This window comes from Scomber scombrus, chromosome 16 (assembly GCF_963691925.1).
Source record: "Scomber scombrus chromosome 16, fScoSco1.1, whole genome shotgun sequence".
NCBI classification, from domain to species: Eukaryota; Metazoa; Chordata; class Actinopteri; order Scombriformes; family Scombridae; genus Scomber; species Scomber scombrus.
In genome coordinates this window covers 3795678-3805640 of record NC_084985.1, presented here as the reverse complement: position 1 = coordinate 3805640, position 9963 = coordinate 3795678, and positions in this window count along the sequence as shown.

The window sequence follows — 9963 nt, the reverse complement described above, 5'->3', positions numbered from 1 at the left end:
TGGCATTACATTTTACACAGACTATGAGGATCCCAAGAGGATAATCTTCCGATTTTGCTTCTAGCTTCTCCATGAGGTTGTGATTACGTGTTAATTGTCACTATTAGTCATGAAATTTGGTGCAGACATTCACGTTCACCTCAGGATGAACTGTAATAACTTTGCTGATCTTCTCATCATCATTTAGCACCATCATCAACCACCAACACAAACATTAGAAGGTGCTAAATGAGCTTTTTATTGCTTAATTTGTTGTTAAAATTAAATTAAATTGAATTCATCTTTGTAGATAATAGAGTTTTCTCAGTCATTTTCGTCAAGCATTCAAAGCACTTCAGTAAGTCTCCAATTAAAGCCGAAATCATCAAGTCAGACCTTCAATTTGTCCAATACCTGCAACATAACATCCCTGCAGACTCCAGAGGTAAACCTTTCTGTCCTGTATTGGGGTGTTGCCTATGCAGTTTTAACAGATGCAGCTATTTATCGAGTTCATGTTAACAACCCTAACCCTAATTTAAAGTATCACACACTATCAGGGGGGGTTGGAGGCCTTCTGTCAGTCAATTTTAAGGCTTCGTAGAAAGATTATACAGCAATTTTATTAAAGAAAACTATATATTTTTGTGTTAGATAATATGAAAACTGGGTGTAACTTACCTAAAATAATAAAATCTGTTGTGTTTATGACATTGATTACATAACTGATTATGTTTTGAGGAGAAAAACATTCAAATTTGTTTGGTTTTGGTTGTTACAGTAGTTTATTGTCCTGGTATATTAAATGTATTGGTAGGTTGTTAACATGCTGACCATAGCGTTTAACTTAAAGCACCACTGGGCCTAAGTTGCCTAAAGAGCTGCTGGCATTGCTGTTTGAAATAGAGTTTAATATATCATGAAGATATTTAATTCCAGGTGGCATTTATAGACTTTGATCCTTGGTGTTTCAAAATCTAACCGGTGCAGGAATATTGATATAAGATGTTGATGCTTTGATGCATTGAGGATGTGATCAGGAAATAAAAAGCAGAATTTCTGATGTGAAAAGTGTTGGTGGGTGCAGTCTGCTGCTTCACCCTCAGGAGAAACTGCTTTGGAAAACTCTGCAGTGTTGCAGGGTGGGGCTTCAAAACAGCAAAGAGAAAGAGAGAGGGAGAGAGAAAAAAAGAGAAAGAAAACAAACATAAAATTAATAGAGGCCAGTAGAGAAAATCACCCACACATCAGTCCCCTTGACGCTGTGTGAGTGGATGTTTCTCCTCGTTCTGACGCTGAGCACAGTTTATATTTTACACATTATGCTGACGCTTTTATTCCCCGCGAGTTACAACGAATGTAACGACTGAATAAGCATAAATTCGTAGGTCGTTGGCGTTTTAATCGACCGACTGAGATGGAAATATTTCTGAGTCGCTGAGAGAGAGAGATCACATGTGACAGAGAAGTGCTGAGCAGAGATGTCAGAGGACAGGAGGAAAGACATGAGGAGTAATGTGATTTTGCGGCAGGTTAAATTTTTGTCCCAGAGGGAAAAAAAGTGGCATGGGAATAGAAAAAAGAAAGATAAGCAGAGCATTGAACTTCTTCAGGAGGGTTTTTCTTCTAAAGAGCAGGTGTCAGCTTCGTGAGTCAGATCGTCTCTTCACACCAGAAAATAATCAGAGAGGAAAAAAAGACAACAGAAGAACAGAGACATTAAACCCATTAACCTTAAAATGAATTTCATTAGTTTCTGATGGTATGAACTCTGTTTTAATATGCATAAATATGCAAACATCTGTGTTGTTATTCAGATTACGGCGACCCCAAACGAAGAAAAGAGAAAAAAAAGAGGAAGAAAGGTTACATAAGGAAAAAAACATCTTGCGTAAGACTACTACACAAGTTTAAGACATTTACATAAGGCTCCTGTACGTTGACTTAATGAGGATTATACAGTGTTTAAAAGGGAATTTAAGGATCGCAGGATGTTAAAAAGGTAATAAACTCAAAAAGCACAAGCAGTTTAAAAAAAATAAAATTAATGAATGTTCAACCGAGGAGAAGCGATTTGTGCTAAATCAGCAAACATTGAGATGTTGTGTGACTCCTGTTTGAGTTTCTCACAATGGCGGAAATATAGTTCCAAATATTGACTTATTAGAATAAACAAAACAGAAGGAAGAGCATCTTAAAAAGTGCAGCTTCTTGTAGGTAATGCTAATCCATCTGATGCACTTTGCTTTGGTTTCCATTGAGGTGCAGCAGCAGGCTAAAACTAACGCTAACTCCAGGATGTCCAACAGTCGCTGACAATCCTCATCGGAGTTCTGCAAGCTCTAAATCCTTTAACTTGACCAAAAAATGCAAAAAAAACTGACAAAAATGTTACTTTGACACTATTTCTGTAGCATTTCAAACACAGAAAGTGCAATTCGGCACATCTGCAGTGCTCATCTCTCAAAGCCAACATGAACAGGACAAAATTATACATATATTAGTAATAGTATGGTAATATAAGATACATTTCTCAATAATTAACCCTTCATAACTCTCATTAACCCAGATAGACTGTTAAAAACCCCATAATGTCCAATGACGTTTATTCTATGTGGAGAAGGTGTCTCTCTAGTACTTCTGCTCTGAACCAATTAGTATGTTTTATTAGTAAGTTAGTAGTACTTATATTTGTTTATAATAAAAATGAGCCTTATGAACACATGTTTTCATGAGACTAATGCTAATTCATGGGGATTGGGGAGCAATTTTTGATGCACACTCCAGAAATTATTGATATTTTTCTTTATAATATAGAATAAAAAAAGATCTATGTTCCTCACCAAGTCACTCCTCTTATCAGACACTCCTCACTTTAGTCTCTCAAGTCTATCCAAATAGAAATAATCTTGAATAAATGATCATTTTACGGACCCACAACCAAAGAAAATACCCAATATGAGCAAGAACAAATACAGCAGGGATAAATCTGGAACAGTCAAAATAATTACTTTGATACCTGCAACCTCGCCATTAGAGCCTGGTTATGTTTTAAAATGGAGGAGCAAACTCGGAAATATACCATAAATAACTGATTTAGGGACCTCGGGATCCTCCCCAAGAAATAAAAAAAAAAGTAATTTAAAACTAATTTCCCGCATTATTACACCACCTAACCTCTCAGATTAAGTCAGGAAACAGCAGCAAACTGCTTGTATATCGTTTCTGCTTATGAGTCGAAGTCATTAAGAGATATTTATTTAGGCCTTTTTTGTTGGTTTCAGCATTTTTGAGGAAACCTGTTATTGGGAATTGTGAGAATCGTGAGTAATCATCATACACAGCTCAAGAGGGAATCAATTACAATATAACAGATTTGCATATTTCTTATTTTCCATCTGATGGTCTGAATAACTCGCTGCTGCTCTGTCTTGTCCGTCTGTGCGCTGAGTTTCCTCTTTTCGTGCTGCAACGTTATCAGTTATTAATCTGTTTTCCATTGAGTGAGGAAATGTGAGAGTGTGTGGAAAGTCTCAATAGCGTGAGTCTCACAGTCATTGAGCATTAGAGTTGGCATCCCTGCACCTACAGCCACAACATCCTCGATACTGTAACATTAGTTTAACTTTTTATGAAGGCATCGGATGCAGCTACCGAACTGTAATAAATTAATAATTTAATGTAAATAACTTTAATAATTTACAGACTATTGGCACGAAACAGGATGCCATGCTAGTAGTCGACAGGCTGTTGGTTCGGACTGGTTTTACATGCCAATAAAAGTAGTTTTCTATTGGTTTTTCTGGAATTTATCACCAGACTTCTTGTAGACCACTTACTGGACATTTTGTAACGTCACGTCGACCATTTTCGTGCCATGAAACGTCACATTTTTACCCAACATTTTGACCGTCACATTTGACATTGTAGTGCCTTTAAATGGGACATTCCAGACACATTTTACTGGTTTAGCCAAAAACTTGAGGGTGCGAAAAGTGTTGATTGTGTGAGTCTCACAGTCAGTGCATTAGATTTGGCATCCCTGTGAAAGAGTAATGTTTCATCCACACCCAGACCACTTCATAATGTTTCATTAGCTTAACTTTTTGTGAAGGCACCAGTCGGATGCGGCTACAGAACTTTTGCAATCATTTACCGACTATTGGCACTGAACAGGATGTTATGCCAGGGTGTCGGTCCAAGCTGGTTTTCCGTGCCAAAAGTAGCTTTTCTATTGGTGCATAATGGTTTTCTGGAATTTATCACCAGACTTCTTGTAGACCACTTACTGGACATTTTGTAACGTCACGTCGACCATTTTCGTGCCATGAAACGTGACATTTTGACCGTCACATTTGACATCTTAGTGCCTTTAAATGGGACATTCCAGACACATTTTATTGGTTTAGCCAAAAACTTGAGGGTGCGAAAAGTGTTGATTGTGTGAGTCTCACAGTCAGTGCATTAGATTTGGCATCCCTGTGAAAGTAATGTTTCATCCACACCCAGACCACTTCATAATGTTTCATTAGCTTAACTTTTTGTGAAGGCACCAGATGCAGCTACAGAACTTTTGCAGTAATTTACCGACTGTTGGCACTGAACAGGCTGTTATGCGAGGGTGTCGGTCCAAGCTGGGTTTCAGTGCCAAAAGTAGTGTTTCTATTGGTGCATAATGGTTTTCTGGAATTTATTGCCAGACCTCTTGAAGATCATTAACTGGACATTTCAAACACATTTTACTGTTTTAACCAAAAACTTGATTTTCCTCTAACATTAACCTAAATCTAACCATTTTAACCCAAAACCTGACCTGCAATCAAAGACATTTCTCTATTTAAACAATCTGAATTGAATAATCTTGTGAAATCAATACCAATACACATGCATATTAATTACATACCAACAATAAACAGAGTATTGACACTGAGGAATCTAAAAGCCACTTCCTTTTATGAATGTGGACGTACTGCTTCCATGTTCGTCCAGCTGTTTTGTAGCTGCTTCGTGTCTAATTCTGAGTGGTTTGTAAACACATTTAGTCCATAATTGTCCACAAATGTTTCTTCCAAGAACTGCTGAGATAGTCGGATAATATTACTGACAGAGACATTATTGAATGAAAGATGCTAACAATAGAACAATATAAGACATTGCCAAAAAAACAGTCATTTGATGCATTTCGACATTTAAAAAAGTTAAATATCTGTTTTGTTTTATTGTTTTCAGTGTAAAAGGTCATCGACAAATATCTTCCGTCAGTGTTTTCGTTGAATAAATGAACACTCACTGCTTACGGGCGCACCTATATTCCTGTTACGTAATCAAACCATCTATATCTTTAAGAAGACTCTGAATCACTGCACCATGTAAAATGTAGTTACCCCCATAAATTCAGCTTCAAAGGTTCCAGCATGTGTCACTCTGCAGTTGGCACAGTACAGTGTTGCCTTGATCAATGCACATTAAAAAGGTGCGATGATAAAAGATGTGTCAGGATGATTCGACACACCCTCTCTGGCAGAGTATCTGAAAAGAGTACTGTGACAGGTTTCTGCAAACTAGCAGCGAGGCAGATTTAGCTCCTCAGATCGATAAAGTATTCATACAGTACGGAGACGAGGACGGCATAAAAGGCCCTTTTTCTTTTTTTCCTTTTTTTTTGACATATCGTTGCAGTGCTGCATGCCTGGAATATAAATGAGGAGAAAAAAAAGGGGAAAACACCCACGGAGTAGATTAGCATTGGCTGATAGTGAAATGACAACGAGGACAGAGCTCCTGTGTAATGTTTCGGAGGTTAAATATGTCATGTTGATACAGAAATATAAAATGCATCATTAAACAGAATTGATGCATTTTTAATCTTGTGATGTTCAGTCTTTCACGGCGAGATACGAGAGAGTAATGACTCTCTTTTATGTCGTCCGTTAGAAGTGATTGGGAGGCTGTGGAAGCAATGAAACTGACTTTTGAACACGTATGAACAAATGCTCCCGAATCTGAATCATACTCTGACTGCAGTCTGATGTTACTGTTGCATCAGGAATGACGTTAGTGACAGTATGTGTCACGAAGTAGTCGCACCTCAAGTGTGATGCAGTAGAAAGCTCCAGAAAAGCTAATAAATTGAACTTTGAGTTAAGAATATTTTGGTATACGTGTTCGATGCTGATTCAAGCTTCCAGAAAAACAGATTTTAAGGTCATAATTAGTTCAAAATAGCCCATGAAACATTCTCCAAAACCCACTAAATCAACTTATATCCAAGAAAAGAGCACCTATAGTTTATATTAGTCTGTGAAGTATACAATTTTAATAAAAAACCCAACATTGATTCACAAAATGCAAACATAGAACAATGAAAAGAATAAAGAAAATCAAGTGAAAAATACAAATTTGGTCACACAAGATTGATAAAACTAGACAAACAGTCTAAAAAGGAACATAATAAAAAAGGCAACTGTACAAATATGCAACGCAGCAAATATAAGAATAAAAGAAAGCCTAATGATAAAATACATTTTAAAAAAATCATATTCAGAGGCGATTTTAAAGAAGATTTTCCAAGATTGAGATAAAAACTCCACAAATGCAGAACTACTTTTTTTCCTTTTTCACAAGAGACTTTATTGTGAACTCATTCATGTACAGCAGGTATACAGTAGGGATTACATTACGTCTCCCTGAGGCCAGTAGTGTTACAGTTAACATGTAAGCAGCTCAAAACAATGACACCAAAACAGTGTAAAGAGTCTCTTAACCCTCCTGTTGTCCTCGAGTCAAGGAAGGAAGGGAGGGAGGAAGGGAGGGAAGGAGGGAGGAAGGAAGGAAGGAAGGAAGAAGGAAGGGAGGGAGGAAGGAGGAAGAAAAAGGAGGGTAGAAAGGAAAGAAGGAAGGAGGGAGGGAGGGAGAAAGGAAAAGAGGTAGGGAGGAAGGAAGGAAGGAAAGAAGGACAGAGGAAAGAAGGAAGGGAGGGAGGGAGGAATGGAAGAAAGGACAGAGGAAAGAAGGAAGGAAAGGAGGGAGGAAGGAAGGGAGGAAGAAGGGAGGGAGGAAGAAGGAAGGAAAGGAGGGAGGAATGAAGGAAGGGAGGAAGAAGGAAGGGAGGGAGGAAGAAGGAAGAAAAGGAGGGAAGGAAGGAAAGAAGGAAGAAGGGAGGGAGAAAGGAAAAGAGGTAGGGAGGAAGGAAGGAAAAAAGGACAGAGGAAAGAAGGAAGGGAGGAAGGAAAGAAGGAGGGAGGGAGGAAGGAAGAAAGGAAGGAAGGAGGGAAGGAAAGAAGGAAGGAGGGAGGGAGGAAGAAAGTACTGATTGAGACTGGAAAAACAATTTCAGTGAGAATTAGGCGACTTCCATGACTGACAGTCCACATGTTGTTTGTTGCTTTCAGAGGTGAGATCTGAACTGCTCCATTTATAAGCAACAAAGCAGACAAAAAAAACCAGCAGTTTCAGCATAAAACATGCAACCGAGTTTGTTCACCTGTAACGTAAAGATGGGATGAAATATCTTAACTTTCTTTTAGAAATAAAGGAGCGCCTTGTGAGACTGTTGCTGCCGTGCCGTGGCCTACTTAGGAAAACACTCTTTGCAGTCGAGCTGTTTTCTGAAGTATCGAGCGGCACCCAGAGATGCTTCTTTCCTTCATTAACGCTGCAGGATTTTCCGAGCTGTGTCTCCTGGGAGAGAAGAAACGAGAGAGCAGAAAAAAACAGCAGCAGCAGGAAGGAAGAGAAGAAGAACAAGAACAACCTGTACAATAGCTGTGAAAGCAGAAACAGGGAACCAGGGTTTAATGATCCAACATGTTTAACCCTCCTGTTGTCCTCAAGGAAGGACAGGAGGAAGGAAGGAAGGAAGGAAGGAAGGAAGGAAGGAAGGAAAGAAAGGAGTAAGGATGGAGGGAGGGAGGAAGGAAGGAAGGAAAGGAGTAAGGAAGGAAAGGAGTAAGGAGGGAAGGAAGGAAGGAAGGAAGGAAAGGAAAGGAGGGAGGAAGGACAAGAGGAAAGGAAGGAAAGGAAGGATGGAGGAAATAAGGAAGGAAGGAAGGTAGGAGGGAGGGAGGGAGAAAGGAAAAGAGGAAGAGAAGGAAGGAAAGACAGAGGAAAGAAGTAAGGGAGGAAGGAAAGGAAGGAGGGAAGGAAAGGAGGTCGGAGGGTAGTACAGAAAGAAGGAAGGAAGGAGGAAAGAAGGAACAGTCAAAACAGACGGGGTCAATTTGACCCGGGAGAACGACACAAAGGTTAAACCTGATGTTTGGGCTGTGACACATCTGGAAGGAACAGATTTATACATTAAGATCATTAAAAGAGAATAATTTACTCCTCTTGTGACTTGACGCCACCGTGTCACCTCTGCAGGTGCGATGTTGCAGGTTTTACTCGATAGTAAAGGCAGAGAGTTGTTACAGAGTCTGTTATGGTTTTATTTGTTTCTAGTGCAGCATGTGAAGAAGTTAAAAATGTTTTCCCCAACACTACATTTGTAATATTTAGGACATAGAGAAGAAATGTGGTAGATATTTGCATGGTTTAACCAGGCGGGGAGTTCTGGTCCCCTGAAATGAGGCCAACGCGGAAGTAACTTAAAACTGCATTCTATCAAAAGGCCACCAGGGGGCGACCGTTTTGGTGTCAAAAGGACTTCCGTCTCAATACAAGTCAATGGAGAATTCACCAACTTCTCACTTGATTTCTAACCTCAGTAAAGGTTTTCAAAATGTGTTTATGGTCTCAATCGCTAGTTTAAAGCCTTCTTCAATGCAGTATGATGTTCATTTGTGAAATTTTGGCCGCCCTGATTTTATATGTGACGATAAAGCAGGGTATGCATTAGGGCGTGGCTACGTGGTGATTGACAGGTTGATTGGTTCACAGGTTCAGGAGGGCGCCTCATGCTCCTCCTGATGCCCATATAAGTAGAATCTGTGTTTTTATTTTTCCCAGCATGCACCTGTAATTTTCAAGATGGCGCTGCTCAGATCCGATACTATTGGCCTCCGAGCAGCAGTCCACAAACCAATGGGTGACGTCACGGATGTTACGTCCATTTCTTATAAACAGTCTATGGGTCTAACGTGGAAAGAGCCAACATGTTGAAAACTAATCTCACTGTAGCTGCAGAATACTTTATTAGACTAATGATAGTTTAGACCAAGGTGCTAAACGTCTTCATGAATGTAGGCGTAGGACAGTTTTAGGTCATGACGAAGCTCAGTCTCTCAAACTTCGGGATATAAGAAGTCTTTAAACCCAATCTCAAAAAGCGACAGATTAAAAGTCTGCTAAGATTTTTACGTTACAACTTGGAAAAAGTTAGTAAATTTAAAGATGAGAAAGTTATCAAATAGCTCTTTTTGCCTCTAAAAGACAAGACTAGCATTGATGCCCCTTGCTAATGTTTATTAATCTTCACAACAATCTATATAACTTTCACAAAAGTATCAATAATTTCCCCAAACAAATGTAACTCAAATGGGAGGAAATACTGGGTTTGAAGGGGACTATTTTCAGCGGTGGATGAATCCACATTTATTTCTCTAGTGAGTGTTTCTGGCAGCAGGATGAATAAACTGCAGTGTGTGTGTTCATGGTAATAAAGGAACATTTCACAGAGGGGAGCAGTGTGGCTCATTGATGTGGTTTTAATAGTTTTGGGGCAACAACGGAGCTCTATGACAGAGGAAGAAGATATATTCAGCTCTGGATATTTGTTGCAACCCATTGTTGATTTTGTCAGCAGGAAGTAAAACACAGAATATCTCGATGCAGCTTCACCAGAAATCAGCCAAATGTCTTCCAGCTGGATAAAAGTAGTGGCAAACATGCATAATTTACTCGCTAGCTGGAGGATTTTACTGCAACCTGCTTCCAGAAAAAAGCAAAGTAACTGCAGTGTGTGTGTGTGTGTGTGTGTGTGTGTGTGTGTGTATGTGCGTGACACAACCCGAGCCTCTGTGTTGAGCTTTGATTCTCACAGTGAAT